Source organism: Theropithecus gelada, chromosome 13 (assembly GCF_003255815.1).
Source record: "Theropithecus gelada isolate Dixy chromosome 13, Tgel_1.0, whole genome shotgun sequence".
NCBI classification, from domain to species: Eukaryota; Metazoa; Chordata; class Mammalia; order Primates; family Cercopithecidae; genus Theropithecus; species Theropithecus gelada.
This window is the reverse complement of record NC_037681.1, coordinates 45,523,388-45,537,267: the sequence shown is the minus strand read 5'-3', so window position 1 is coordinate 45,537,267 and position 13,880 is coordinate 45,523,388. Positions and strand designations below refer to the sequence as shown.

The 13,880-nt window shown below is 45.4% G+C and overlaps 1 non-coding gene across 1 annotated transcript; it reads left to right on the top strand.

The window, feature by feature from the left end:
- The first annotated feature begins 13,224 nt into the window (after positions 1 to 13,224).
- On the top strand, positions 13,225 to 13,327 carry LOC112605497. Its single transcript, XR_003115482.1, has one exon. It is a non-coding gene; the product is annotated as a small nucleolar RNA U13 (small nucleolar RNA).
- The last annotated feature ends 553 nt before the right edge of the window (positions 13,328 to 13,880 follow it).

The window sequence follows — 13,880 nt, the reverse complement described above, 5'->3', positions numbered from 1 at the left end:
ATGCAGCAGTACCTCATTCCTTATGTTTAAAAACAATTTTGTTGGATACTATATTTTGTCCATTCATTCATTCATTAGTGGATGAACATTGGGCTGTTTCCACTTTTGGGCTATTATGAACAATGTTGCTATGAACATTCATGCATCAGTTTATTTATTTATTCATTTATTTTATATATATATACATATATATATATATATATATATTTTTTTTTTTTTTTTTTCTGAGACAGAGTCTCATGCTGTCCCCCAGGCTGGGGTACAGTGGCGTGATCTTGGCTCACTGTAACCATCGGTCTCCCGGGTTCAAGCGATTCTCCTGCCTTGGCCTCCTGAGTAGCTGGGATTATAGGCCTGTGCCACCATGCTCAGCTAATTTCTTTTTTGTTTTTTTTGAGACGGAGTTTCACTCTTGTTGCCCAGGCTGGAGTGCACTGGTGTGATCTCGGCTCACCACAACCTCCGCCTCCTGGGTTCAAGCGATTCTCCTGCCTCAGCCTCCCGAGTAGCTGGGAGTACAGGCATGTGCCACCACGCCCGGCTAATTTTGTATTTTTTGTAGAGAGAGAGTTTCTCTATATTGGTCAGACTGGTTGTGAACTCCCAACCTCAGGTGATCTGCCCACCTTGGCCTCCCATAATGCTGGGATTACAGGTGTGAGCCACCGCGCCCAGCCTAATTTTTGTATTTTTAGTAGAGACAGAGTTTCACCATGTTGGCCAGGCTGGTCTTGAACCTCTGACCTCAAATGATCTGCCTGCCTCGGCCTCCCAAAGTGCTGGGATTACAGGCGTGAGTCACTGCACACGGCCTGCATACACCAGTTTTCATGTGAACGTGCTTTGGATTCTCCTGCATACACACCCAGGAGTGCAGTTGCCGGCTCATACGGTAACTCTGTGGTTCACTTTGGAGGAGCTGCCAGACCGTTTCACCGCAGCTGCACCATTTGCATTCCTATCAGCGATGTATGAGGTTCCAGCCAGGCCTCTCGAAGTTTTCCCTAGGGGTTCCGGGGAGTGGTCACACTTCATATGTCAATGTCTGAACACTTTCTGTCCTTCGTATTGGTAAATGGCACACGCTGTTCAAGCCAGACACTTGGGGGCCATTCTTCAAACCAACAACATTTCTGACCCCTCCAGCCATCAACAAGACCGCTCAATCCTACCTCCCAAATAAATCTCAAACCCGTTAATTTTTCCATCTCCACTGCCAACACCCTCTCCAAGCCACCAGCATTACTCACTTGAACTGCATCAGAGCCTCCTGCTGGGGGTCCCCACTTCCAGACTTGTTCCTGCCAATCTACTCCATAGCAGAGTTATTTCTTTAAAATACATTTTTAATGTCTGTGCAGTGGCTCACACCTGGAATCTCAGCACTTTGGGAGGCCGAAGTGGGCAGATCACCTGAGGCCAGGAATTCGAAAACAGCCCGGCCAACGTGGTGAAACCCCTTCTCTACTAAAAATACAAAAAAATTAGCCTGATGTGGTGGCGAGTGCCTGTAATCCCAGCTACTGGGGAGGCTGAGACAGGAGAATCGCTTCGACCTGGAAGGTGGAGGTTACAGTGAGCCGAGATCAGGCCACTGCACTCCAGCCTGGGCGACACAGTGAGACTCTGTCTCAAAAAAAATAAATAAAATAATATTTTAAGATTTAAATCAAAATCATCTCTATATATGTGTGTGTGTACACACACACACACATATTTATAGATATGTATGCATGTATAATGCAAATACAGGGAAAAGAGTCAACGATTCCCAGAAGGTGCATGGGCCACAGGGCCTCCCCTGATCTGACTGCCGGTCACTTCCCTAACCTCGTCTCCTGCCTCTCTTCCTTGTCCCACTGCAGTGTAGCTAGGCCTCCTCACTGTTCCTTCAACCCAGCAGGACCGCTCCTACCTAGAGGCCTTTGCACTTGTTGCTCCCTGTATTTGAATGCTCTTCTCCCAGACATCCACGTGGCTCCCTTCTTTGCCTCTTCCGTGTCTTCACCCAAATGTCACTTATTCAGTGATGCCATCTCTGGCCCATCTATCTAAACCCCTCCCCTTCATCTCAACCTTCTCTCTTGCTTCATCCCAACCCCTATGTAATACAGTATGGATTTTACTTGTTTTATTTTTCATTTCCCTTCTAGAATATAAACTCCATTTTTTGACTGTTTTATTTACTTCTGTGTCCCTAGTGCCTAGAACAGGACCTGGCACCAAAGGAGATCAGTAACTACGTGTTCAATGAATCAATGAGAAACACCAGTTTCACTATTTAGTTATTTCCCAACCTCCAGTCCTTGTCCTCAGAAGTAACCACTTTTCATTGTTTCTCTGGGTATTTAACTCAGTTTCTCTAAATAACATGTTACTGTTGCTGTTTTTGATTTATCCATTTTAAACATCTACTCTCTTTCTCTGATCTCACCACTTCCTTTCCATCATCCCAAAACTGTGATTTTGCATTTAGTTAAATCATTAGGACTATGTAAATATTGTTCACTGCAAAGACAAATTTGTACTCTGATTATATTTCCTTCCTCATACAGCATGTTTCTCTCCCTAGAGCTTCTAATTGCCTGTTTCATTCCCTGCAATGCTTATTATTATTATCATAATCCTGATAATTTTCCAATGTGGCACCATATTAGAGATTCTTAGGAGTTCTGTTTCCCTCCATGGTACTTAACACAATTTGTAATTATACAGTTATTTGATTGTTTACTTTCTTAAGTGTCTGTCTCTTTTACTGGAACATAAGGTTTTAGAACAAAGCCTGCTTTGTTTACTGGAGATTCCCGCACCTGGCCCCTCTCTCCTGCCTGGCACATAGTAGATCCTCAACACACATTTATTGAATCAGTGAAGAATAAAATCCAGAAACATACATATATGAGCATAGGTGGATGGTTGGTTGGACAAATTGTAGCATAGCTCTGGAGTGGAAAAGTATCCAGCATTTAGAAACAATGAGCTACAAAGGCTGAATACTCTGTCAGATATCATTGTTTTGGTGACTGTTACTGATAATACCCCTAAATTTAGCAGCTTCAGAATAATCATTGTATTATGCTCAAGGATTCTGTGGGTCAGGAATTTATATCCATGTTATTGTTTTTACAAATTAAGATAGCTTTGTTTTTCTTTTTTCTTCTTTTACTTCTTGAAACAGGGACTCGCTTAGTCACCCAGACTGGAGTGTAGTGGTGTGATCACAACTCACTGCAGCCTTGACCTCCCAGGGCTCAGGAGATCTTCCCACCTCAACCTCCCAAGTAGCTGGGACTATAGGCGCCCGTCACCATGCCTAGCTAATTTTTGTATTTTTAGTAGAGATAGGGTTTCACCATATTGCCCAGGCTGGTCTTGAACTCCTGGGCTCAAGTGATCTGCCCGCCTTGACCTTCCAAAGTGCTGGGATTACAGGTGTGAGCCACCGTGCCCAGTGTTGTTTTTCTTATAAGATCAAAATGTGCTTATCACAGAATAGTCAGAAAATGTAGACAAAAAGAATAAATAGAAAAGACCTCACAATCGAACTCACCTGGCAATAAGCACTGTTAATACCTCCAAAGTATCCTTTCCAAACCCTTTGAGTTTGATTTTCCTGTGAATTCTTCCAGGCTTAAACAAATGCATGGATAAACCCATCATGCTCTGTTGGGACCTGTATTTTCTTTTTTTTTTTTTTTTTTTTTTTGAGACGGAGTCTGGCTCTGTCACCCAGGCTGGAGTGCAGTGGCCGGATCTCAGCTCACTGCAAGCTCCGCCTCCCGGGTTCACGCCATTCTCCGGCCTCAGCCTCCCGAGTAGCTGGGACTACAGGCGCCCGCCACCTCGCCTGGCTAGTTTTTTGTATTTCTTAATAGAGACGGGGTTTCACCGTGTTAGCCAGGATGGTCTCGATCTCCTGACCTCGTGATCCGCCCGTCTCGGCCTCCCAAAGTGCTGGGATTACAGGCTTGAGCCACCGCGCCCGGCCTGGACCTGTATTTTCTATTCAACAATATACTGTGGGTAACTCTCCGCATTAGTACTAGAGCTCAGTGGCGTTCCTTTAAAATGTTACGGAATATTGCTTTCTTCTGTGTTCACTCAGTCCTGCCTTCCTTCTTTGAACAAATGCCCACTATGTGCTGGACACTGTCTTATGTGTTAGGTGTGTAGGGCTGGTGAAACGCTCGCTGCATGCTTTCCTGGGGCTTATAGTCAGGCAAGTATTAGCATCACGATTTATTAAACCAATCCCCAGTGGTGGACATGTTGTTTCCATTTTTTTCTTTTTAATTAGTTCATTATTATTACTACTACTACTACTATTATTATTATTATTATTTTTAGAGACAAGGTATTGCTCTGTCAACCAGGCTGGAGTGCAGTGGAATGATCATGGTGCACTGCGGCCTTGAATCTGGGGGAATCCTCCCACCTCAGCCTCCCAAGTACCCGGGACCACAGGTGTGTGCTACCACACCGGCCTAATTTTTTTATTTTTATTTTTTGTAGAGATGGGGTCTCCCTCTGCTGCCCAGGCTGGTCTCAAATTCCTGGCCTCAAGTGATCCTCTCACCTTAGCCTCCCAAAGTGTTGGGGTTACAGGCATAAGCCTCTGCACCTAGCCCATTTTTTCTTTTATAAATACAAAAACCCTTCTACATATATCTTTATTTTCTTAAGATCAGGTTCTAAAACTGGGATATCTGTGGTAATGGGCCATTGAAAATATGGATACATGGCTGGGTGTAGTGGCTGACGCCTGTAATCCCAGCACTTTGGGAGGTTGAGGTGGGCAGATCGCTTGAAGTCAGGAGTTTGAGACCAGCCTGGTCAACATGGTGAAACCCTGCCTCTACTAAAAATACAAAAATTAGCCAGGCATGGTGGTGCGCACCTGTAGTCCCAGCTATTCGGGAGGCTCAGGCAGGAAAATCGTTGAACCCAGGAGGCAGAGGCTGTGGTGAGCTGATATCGTACCACTGCACTCCATCCTGGGCAACAGAACAAGACTCCATCTGAAAAAAAAAAAAGAAGAAGAAAGAAAGGGAGGGAGGGAGGGAAGGAAGGAAGGAAGGAAAGAAGGAAAGAAAGAGAATGAAAGAAAGGAAGAAAGAAAATATGGATGCATAAATCCAGATTGCTCTCCAGTAAAATTGTTTCATTTTACATTCCCTGAGCCATGAATGGGAGCATCAGTTTCTTTGCATCTTGCTGAACCCTGGATATGAGCACAGTTAACGACCTATGTTGATCTGAGCGGTGAGAAATGGTTATCTAGTGGTGGGCTTGTTTTCCCATTGTGTCTTGTGTGGGATGCAACGGCCGGCCGGGGCTCCTGAGGCTGGGTGCGCCTGGCTCTGCTCTTTGTTCTGATATCCTTATTGTGCTCTGGTCTCCCTGGGCAGACTAACCACGTGATCTGTTAGGGAACAGACTGTCTTTCTGACTCTTTCTAGCTGGGGCTTAGCAGAGAGCCCGGTCTGTGGGAAACACGTGGTCTTGCGCTTTGCCTCGGTGCCCCTTTCAGACTTTCCCTCTGCCCCACCAGCCTCCTCACGAGGCCATCTGTTCGTGGAATCTCGCTCTCCTGCAGGGCTTAGTGTCACCTGCAACCTTAAAAGCTAACATCACTTGGCAGCCTCTCTTCAAGGTCACCAATAGACGCCTTTTAAGGACCAGTAATTGCACACGCCACACTGTTCAGGATTCTTAAGGAGACATGCCCTTCTCCGCCAAGGCCTTTGATCTTTCTGTCATGCCCGTTGCCTGTAAATGACTTCACATGCTTCTCATGTAGTGGCACGTGTTCACAGAGGTACCTTTGGTGGAGAATGGCCTTCACGGCAAAGTCAAAAGCATGAACAGATGGGACATTCGGCTGCATGTGGACGGTCCCCTCAAAGCCTGCTCCTGTACTCTTTAAGACAAGGCCTTAACCTAAAGGGTTGTTTTGGCATATGGGAATTTCAGATACTGTGACAGAATATAAGGGAGGGATCTTTTTGTTTATTTATTATTCATTTAAAGTGTTTTTCTTTTCTTTTCTTTTTTTGAAACTGACTCTCGCTCTGTCGCCCAGGCTGGAGGGCAGTGGAGCCGTCTCGGTTCACTGCAACCTCCATCTCCCTGGTTCAAGTGATTCTCCTGCCTCAGCCTCCTGAGTAGCTGGAATTATAGGCACACACCACCATACCTGGCTAATTTTTGTATTTTCAGTAGAGATGAGGTTTCCCCACATTGCCCAGGTTGGTCTCAAACTCCTGGCTTCAAGTGATCCTCCTGCCTTAGCCTCCCAAAGTGCTGGGATAATAGGTGTGAGCCACTGTGCCCAGCCCCAGTTCTCAGATATTTGAATTATTTCCAGTCATTCAAGAACTCTCAGCTGAGGCCCAAGATGTTGTGCAGGAAATACACACCATCCCTGCTGTGTTCTGTCTAAATTCCTGATCTCCAGAAAATTCACGAGCAGCATACATTGGTTATTGTTTGACGTCATTAAGTTTGGGATGAGCCAGCCTGACCAACATGGTGAAACCTCATTTCTACTAAAAATACAAAAATTAGCTGGGCATGGTGGCATGCGCCTGTAATCCCTGCTACTCAGGAGGCTGAGACAGGAGAATCACTTGAACCCAGGAGGTGGAGGTCGCAGTGAGCTGAGATTGTGCCATGGCACTCCAGCCTGGGTGACAGAGCAAGACTCATCTCAAAAAAAAAAAAAAAGAAAAATTTGGGATGGTTTGTTAAGCGGTTGTAGATGGTTGGAACATGGCTGGAATCCCAGCGCTTTGGGAGACAAAGAAGCGAGGATCTCTGCAGGCCAGGAGTTCCAGATAACTGGAACATATGATATTGATACTCTTTAAAAGTTCTATTTATACAAGTGTGTTTCTTCATGTATACTACGTTTTTGTTTTTGTTTTTAAAAGATGTTTCTAACCCTTAAGGAAGTTGAATTTAATATGATTGATTTATTGGTTTTTCAGAGTTGCTTAAGGGTTAAGAAGGCTTTTGCTTGCTAGATTTGCTGAGGCTTCATGTGTGGAGTGTTTCACAGAATCAGATATGTCACATTTGTAAATGTAGCTTAAAGTGTCTAAGAAAACAGAATCAAACACAAATTGAGTTCATGTCTGAGAGACTTCGTTTACCATATTTATGTGCTAGTTGAGCCTTCATTCAAGATTAAGTGAAAATGAATAATAATTTGAGTTACAGGTAAATTTAAGATTTTGAACTTTTGTCTATAAAGCCTTGAAGAAACCTAGATTGTACTTTACTGAATATTGATCAAAACTAAAATGAAATTCTTCCCTGCATGCAGAAGCCCCCGCAGACGTAACCACCCAATTGACGTGGCACTGAAGGAAGAATGTAGAGGAGCCACAGTGTGCTTTGATGGGAAGAAAAATAAAAAAGATTGTTCCAGAATAACACATGTGACCAGATCGTTTTGCTTGTATAGACAAAGATCTGACCTGGCTGAAAAAGACCTGTGCTGTTGGAATCAGTGATGTCTCCAAAATATACTGTGAGTAGGTTTTTTTTTTTTTTTTTTTTTTCCAGATAGAGTCTTGCTCTGTCACCCAGTCACCCAGGCTGGAGTGTAGTGATTCGATCTTGGCTCACTGCAACCTCCGCCTCCAGGGTTCAAGCGATTCTCCTGCCTCAGCCTCCCAAGTAGCTGGGACTACAGGTGCGTGCCACCACACCCAGCTAATTTTTTGTATTTTTAGTAGAGATGGGACTTCACCATCTCTACTAAAAATACAAAAGCCTCCCAAAGTGCTGGGATTACAGGCATGAGCCATCGTGCCCAGCTGTAAGTGAGTAGTTTTTACATGGAGTTCAGAAGTATAAAAGCTTCAGCTGGGCGCGACGGCTCACGCCTGTAATCCCAGCACTTTGGGAGGCTGAGACAGGCAGATCACAAGGTCAGGAGATTGAGACCATCCTGGCCAACATGGTGAGATCCTGTCTCTAATAAAAATATAACAAATTAGCCAGGCGTGGTGGCGCAGGCCTGTAGTCCCAGCTACTCGGGAGGCTGAGGTAGGAGAATCGCTTGAACCCAGGAGGCGGAGGTTGCAGTGAGCCGAGATCATGCCACTGCACCCCAGCCTGGGCAACAGAGTGAGACTTTGTCTCAGAAAAAAAAAAAAAGCCTCAAAAAGAGTTGTTTAGAAATGCCTCTAAACAAACAATAAACATATTTGAGAAAAGGAATATGCATCCTGGCCAGAAAGTTTCCATGTGAAACTTCTATGTCCATCAGTATGGCAGACAAGGTACCTTGAAGTCCCTTCCCAATGAACATGACTGAAAAAGCTTAAAATTACTAATTTATTTATTTATTTATTTATTTATTTATTTATTTTGAGATGGAGTTTTGCTTTGTCCTCCAGGCTGGAGTGCAGTGGCACAATCTCGGCTCACTGCAACCTCCACCTCCCGGGTTCAAGCGATTCTGCTGCCCCAGCCTCCCAAGTACCTAAGATTACAGACATTCACCACCACACCTGACTAATTTTGTATTTTTAGGAGAGACGGGGTTTCTCCATGTTGGTCAGGCTGTTCTCAAACTCCTGACTTCAGGTGGTCCACCCTCCTCAGCCTCCCAAAATGTTGGGATTACAGGTGTGAGCCTCCATGCCCAGCCTAAAACAATATATTTAAACCATTTAAAAAAAAAATGCATTGCAGCCAGGTGCAGTGGCTAATGCCTATAATCCCAGCACTTTGGGAGGCCAAGGCACGTGGATCATGAGGTCAAGAGATTGAGACCACCTGGCCAACATGGTGAACCCTAGTCTCTAGTAAAAATACAAAAATGAGCTGAGTGTTGTGGCATGCACCTGTAGTCCTAGCAACTTGGGAGGCTGAGGCAGGAGAATCGCTTGAACCCGGGAGGCAGAGTTTGCAGTGAGCCGAGATCACGCCATTGCACTCCAGGCTGGCGACAGAGCAAGACTTCATCTCAAAAAAAAAAAAAAAAAAAAAAAGCATTGCCAAATTGGCAAGAAAATAAGGAATCTGAGAAGAACAAGATGCAAGTGAGAGCAGGAATCTATGCATTAATAGGTGTGTGAGCCCTGAACCAGCTTGTCCCACTGGGAGGGCGTCGGCTGGATCCTGGAAACTCCAGGCTTCTCTTTTGACGGTTGCTGCAGAGCCAGAGACAGAACATCAAGCCCAACCCCTCGAGGCAAGGCATCTAGTGGGAGGTCAGATGTCACCTTTTCAGAATCTTTTTGGCTTAAAAAAATGTCTTATTCTGGATGAATCTTAGAATCAACTTGTCAATTAAAAAAAAATCCTTTGAGGCCAGGCGCAGTGGCTCACGCCTATAATCCCAGCACTCTGGGGGGCCAAGGCGGGTAGATCACCTGAGGTCAGGAATTTGAGGCCAGCCTGGCCAATATGGAGAAACCCTGTCTCTACTAAAAATACAAAAATTAGCTGGGTGTGATGCACATGTCTGTAATCCCAGTTACTCGGGAGGCTGAGGCAGGAGAATAGCTTGAACCCAGGAGGCGGAGGTTGCAGTGAGCCAAGATAGCACCACTGCACTCCAGCCTGGGTGACAAGAGCGAAACTCTGTCTCAAAAAAAAAGAAAAAGAAATCTTTTGGGAATTTTTCTTAAGACCTCATTGAATTCCTGTCTTTTGGCTTCTGATATTATCTATACACTGATGACTGCCACACTTACATTTCCAGTTTGAGCCTCTTTCTTTCCTGCACCCCGGACTTAGAAATCTCACTACCTACTTGAGCTTCACTGGTTATCTAACTTAAATCAACACGTCCAAAACAGAGCTCCTAATCTTGCCCCCACACGTGCTTTTCTCTTAGTCTTTCTCACAGCAGTAAATGGAAACTTGTCTTTCCAGTTACTCAGGCCCAAAATGTGGATTCATTCTAGATTCTTTCTTTCACGCTTGTCATCCAATCCCTTAACAAATTCTGCTGGCTGTACCTTCACAGTGTGTCTGACTCTAGCCACTCCTTCCTCCTCTGCATCCACCCTGGTCCGCGTCACCAACATCTGCTCCCTGGGTGTCTGCAGTGGTCTCCCAGCTGTGTTCCCTCCCTTAGTCTGTCCTCAACCCTGCAGCCACATGACCCTGAGAAGATGATCAGATGGGGCCACTCCTCTGTCCAGCATAGCACAAGCATTGTGCTGATTCCCTCTCTCCCCTTGCCAGAATGGAAGCCCCAGGAGGACAGGGCCTGTTCTTATCTTGCTCAAAGTAAAAGCCCAGGCCCTTCAGAGGCACCACGGAGCTCTGCACCCCTGCTGCTCCCTCTCCGGCACCCTTGGGTCCAGCAGCCACATGCTTGATATTGCCCAAACATGCAAAAGTTGCAACCACCTCTGAGCTTTGTGCTTGCTGTCTCTCCTGACTGGAGTGCCTTTGCTCCAGAATCGGAATGATTTTCTCCCTCACTTCCTTCAGGTCTCTGTTCTGGTGTCACCTTATCACAGAGGCCTTCCCTAACCACCCCACGCTCCACTCATCCCTATTGCTTTATGGTTCTCCAAAGTGTGGATCACCATCAGACTTAGCGGATGTTCACCTGTGCTTATTCCCTCCCTCCCCTTGCCAGAATGGAAGCCCCAGGAGGAGAGAGCTTGTGTCTTGTTGTCTGCTGAATGCTGCCTCCTAGTCAGTGCCTGGCACAGAGTCGGAGATTTGTGTTTTTTTGTTCTGTTTTGTTTTGTTTTTTGGAGACAGAGTCTCACTCTGTTGCCCAGGCTTGAGACGGCTCACTGCAACCTCCACCTTCCAGGTTCAAGTGATTCTCGTGGCTCGGCCTCCCAGGCTTCTGGGATTATAGCTGTGCACCACCATACCTGGCTAATGTTTTGTATTTTTAGTAGAGACAAAGTTTCACCATGTTGGCCAGGCTTGTCGGGAATTCCTGACCTCAGGTGGTACCCCCTGCCTTGGCCTTCCAAAGTGCTGGGATTACAGGTGTGAGCCACCGCACCTGTCCTGTATTTGTTGAATGGATACTTGAATGATTGGGAGAGAATCTCAACATAATGCATCTTCCACTTACTGAGACCAGTTTCATTCTCAGGTCAGAGGTCTCCCCAGTCTCACCCAGGCCAGTCCTCTCATATGTGCATAGCCCACACTGAAAGTCCCCAAAATGGTGCGTATATGTTTGGATACAGAGCTACTGGCCCACAGAGTGTTGGCCCCTTAGGGATAATGAAACTGTGCAAAAATTATGACAGTGAGAAAAATCTGACATAGGAAAATTATGACAGTAAAAGAAATCTGACCTAAATGATTCGATCTTGCGTCTAACCTCCAACCTGTCCTTGTTCATTCCTGGATATAAGCCAAGCTAACTCTGGGAGGAATTTAGTTTGTAGTTTCACATTAAAGCAAGGATGATAATAGTCCTTCCCAAAACTATCCCCTCCTTGCTTGGGGAGTGAAACTGCCTTTGGAAAACTAACAAATTAGCCACAAGATTAAAAATTATGCATTTTTAGGGGTCATGCAGCCAGAGGCCGCAAGATTCCTAACCTCCCTAAGTGCTCCTATAGATAACACCACTATTATAAAACCTAAGATTGGTGTTCAAGGTATTTTCAGATCCTGCATTCTGATGAAACAGTTGGTACCCCACAGACTGGTAAACTGGCTCAACTACTTTTGTGATCCTGCCCAGGAACTAAAGACAGCAAGAAGACAGCTTCAATCCCTTATGAGTTTATCCCTGACCCAACCAATCTGCATTCCTCATTCCCTAGCTTCCTGCCCACCAAATTATCCTTAGAAACCCTAGTCTCCACGGCTGGGTGTGGTGGCTTATGCCTGTAATCCCAGCACTTTGGGGGGCTGAGGCGGGCAGATCACCTGAGGTCATGAGTTCGAGACCAGCCTGACCAACATGGTGAAACCCCATCTCTACTAAACACAAAAAATTAGCTGGGTGTGGTGGCGCATGCCTGTAGTCCCAGCTACTTGGGAGGCTGAGACAGGAGAATCACTTGAACCCAGGAGGCGGAGGTTGCAGTCAGCCGAGATTGCACCATTGCACTCCAGCCTGGGCAACAAGAGGAAAACTCTGTCTCAAAACAAAAACAAAAACAAAAAAACCCTAGTCTCCAAATTTTGGGGGAGGCTGGTTTGAATAATAACAAACTCTTGTCCTTCTGCTTGGCTAGCCCTGTGATGATTAAACTATTTCTCTGTTGCAAAAACCTGCTGTTCTCCGTGCATTGGCTTTTCTAGGCAACAGACAAGATGAAGCCATTGGGCAATTATAGTATGACACATTATTGCTCTGGGAAGCTTTTAGAATTTGAAGGCAGAGGGTCACTGGCCCATGCAGGAGTAGGTCTTAACCCCGCCAAGGCCCAAAGTTACACTGAGGAAAGGAGACAGTGGAAGCAGAGGTAAGTAAAGGATACTGGCTTCTCCAGACACCACTGCTGCCTGGAGCCCTCTGTTACCAGCCATAGTCAACCCCACCATGTTCTTCAACATTGCCATTGATAGTAAGCCTTTGGACTGTGCTTCCTTTGAGCTGTTTGCAGATGAAGTTTCAATGATAGCAGAAAACTTTCATGCTCTGAGCACTGGAGAGAAAGGCTTTGGTTATAAGGGTTCTTGTGTTCATAGAATTATTCCAGGGTTTGTGTGTCAGGGTGGTGACTTCACAAACCATAATGGCACTGGTGGCAAGTCTGTCTACAGGGAGAAATTTGATGATGAGAACTCCATCATGAAGCATAGAGGCCCTGGCATCTTGTGCAGGGCAAATGCTGGACCCAACACAAACGGTTCCCAGTTTGTCATCTGCACTGCCAAGACTGAGTGGTTGGATGGCAAGCATGTGGTCTTTGGCAAGGTGAAAGAAGGCATGAAGATTGTGGAGGCCATGGAGTGTTTTGGGTCCAGGAATGGCAAGACCAGCAAGAAGATCACCACTGCTGACTGTGGACAACTCCAGTAAATTTGACTTGTGTTTTATCTTCATCTCCTGACCATTCCTTCTATAGCTCAGGAGAGCACCCCTGCTCCCCATTTGCTCACAGTATCTTATGGTCTTTGTGCTCTCGCTGCAGTTCTTTGGGTTCCATATTTTCCTTATTCCCTTCCACATCTAGCTGGATTGCAGAATTAAGTTTATGATTATGAAATAACACCCATAAAACAAAAATATATCATCTGAGGTCAATTAAATAGTGCTCCCAGTTCCTCCTGTGGTTCATACTCATGGTGATTGAGTTTTCATGCTACGGTGTGAAATGTGCCTCCTCAAACCTTGCTACCACATCAGCACATTACCTGGCTGATGTGAAAAAAAATGCTCCCTCAAAAATAAATGACATAAAAGAAAGAAGGGAAATTGTTACAGATCTAGAAAGACTTCAGAAACATATCAATCAAATGCAATATATGGACCTTGCCTGGATCCAGATTGGAACAAAAAAAAGTAACAGGGCACTTAAAACAAGCGGGAAGTCTGGGTGCGGTGGCTCACACCTGTAATCCCAGCACTTTGGGAGGCCCAGGTTGGCAGATCACCCGAGGTGACCTGGTCAACATGGTGAAACCTCATCTTTACTAAAAATACAAAAATTAGCTGGGCGTAGGGGTGGCTACCTCTAGTCCCAGCTACTAGGGAGGCTGAGGCAGGAGAATCGCTTGAACCCGAGAGGCAGAGGTTGCAATGAGCTGAGATCATGCCACTGCACTCTAGAACAGATGACAGAGCAAGACTCTTTGTCTAAAAAAAAAAAGTGAGAAAGTTGAACACAGTCCAGATGTAAGTGAAGAAAGAAGATGTAAGATGAGATGAAGGTTTTGTTGACTTCTTAGAGTTTGCTCTTGAGTCTTTGGGTTATTTT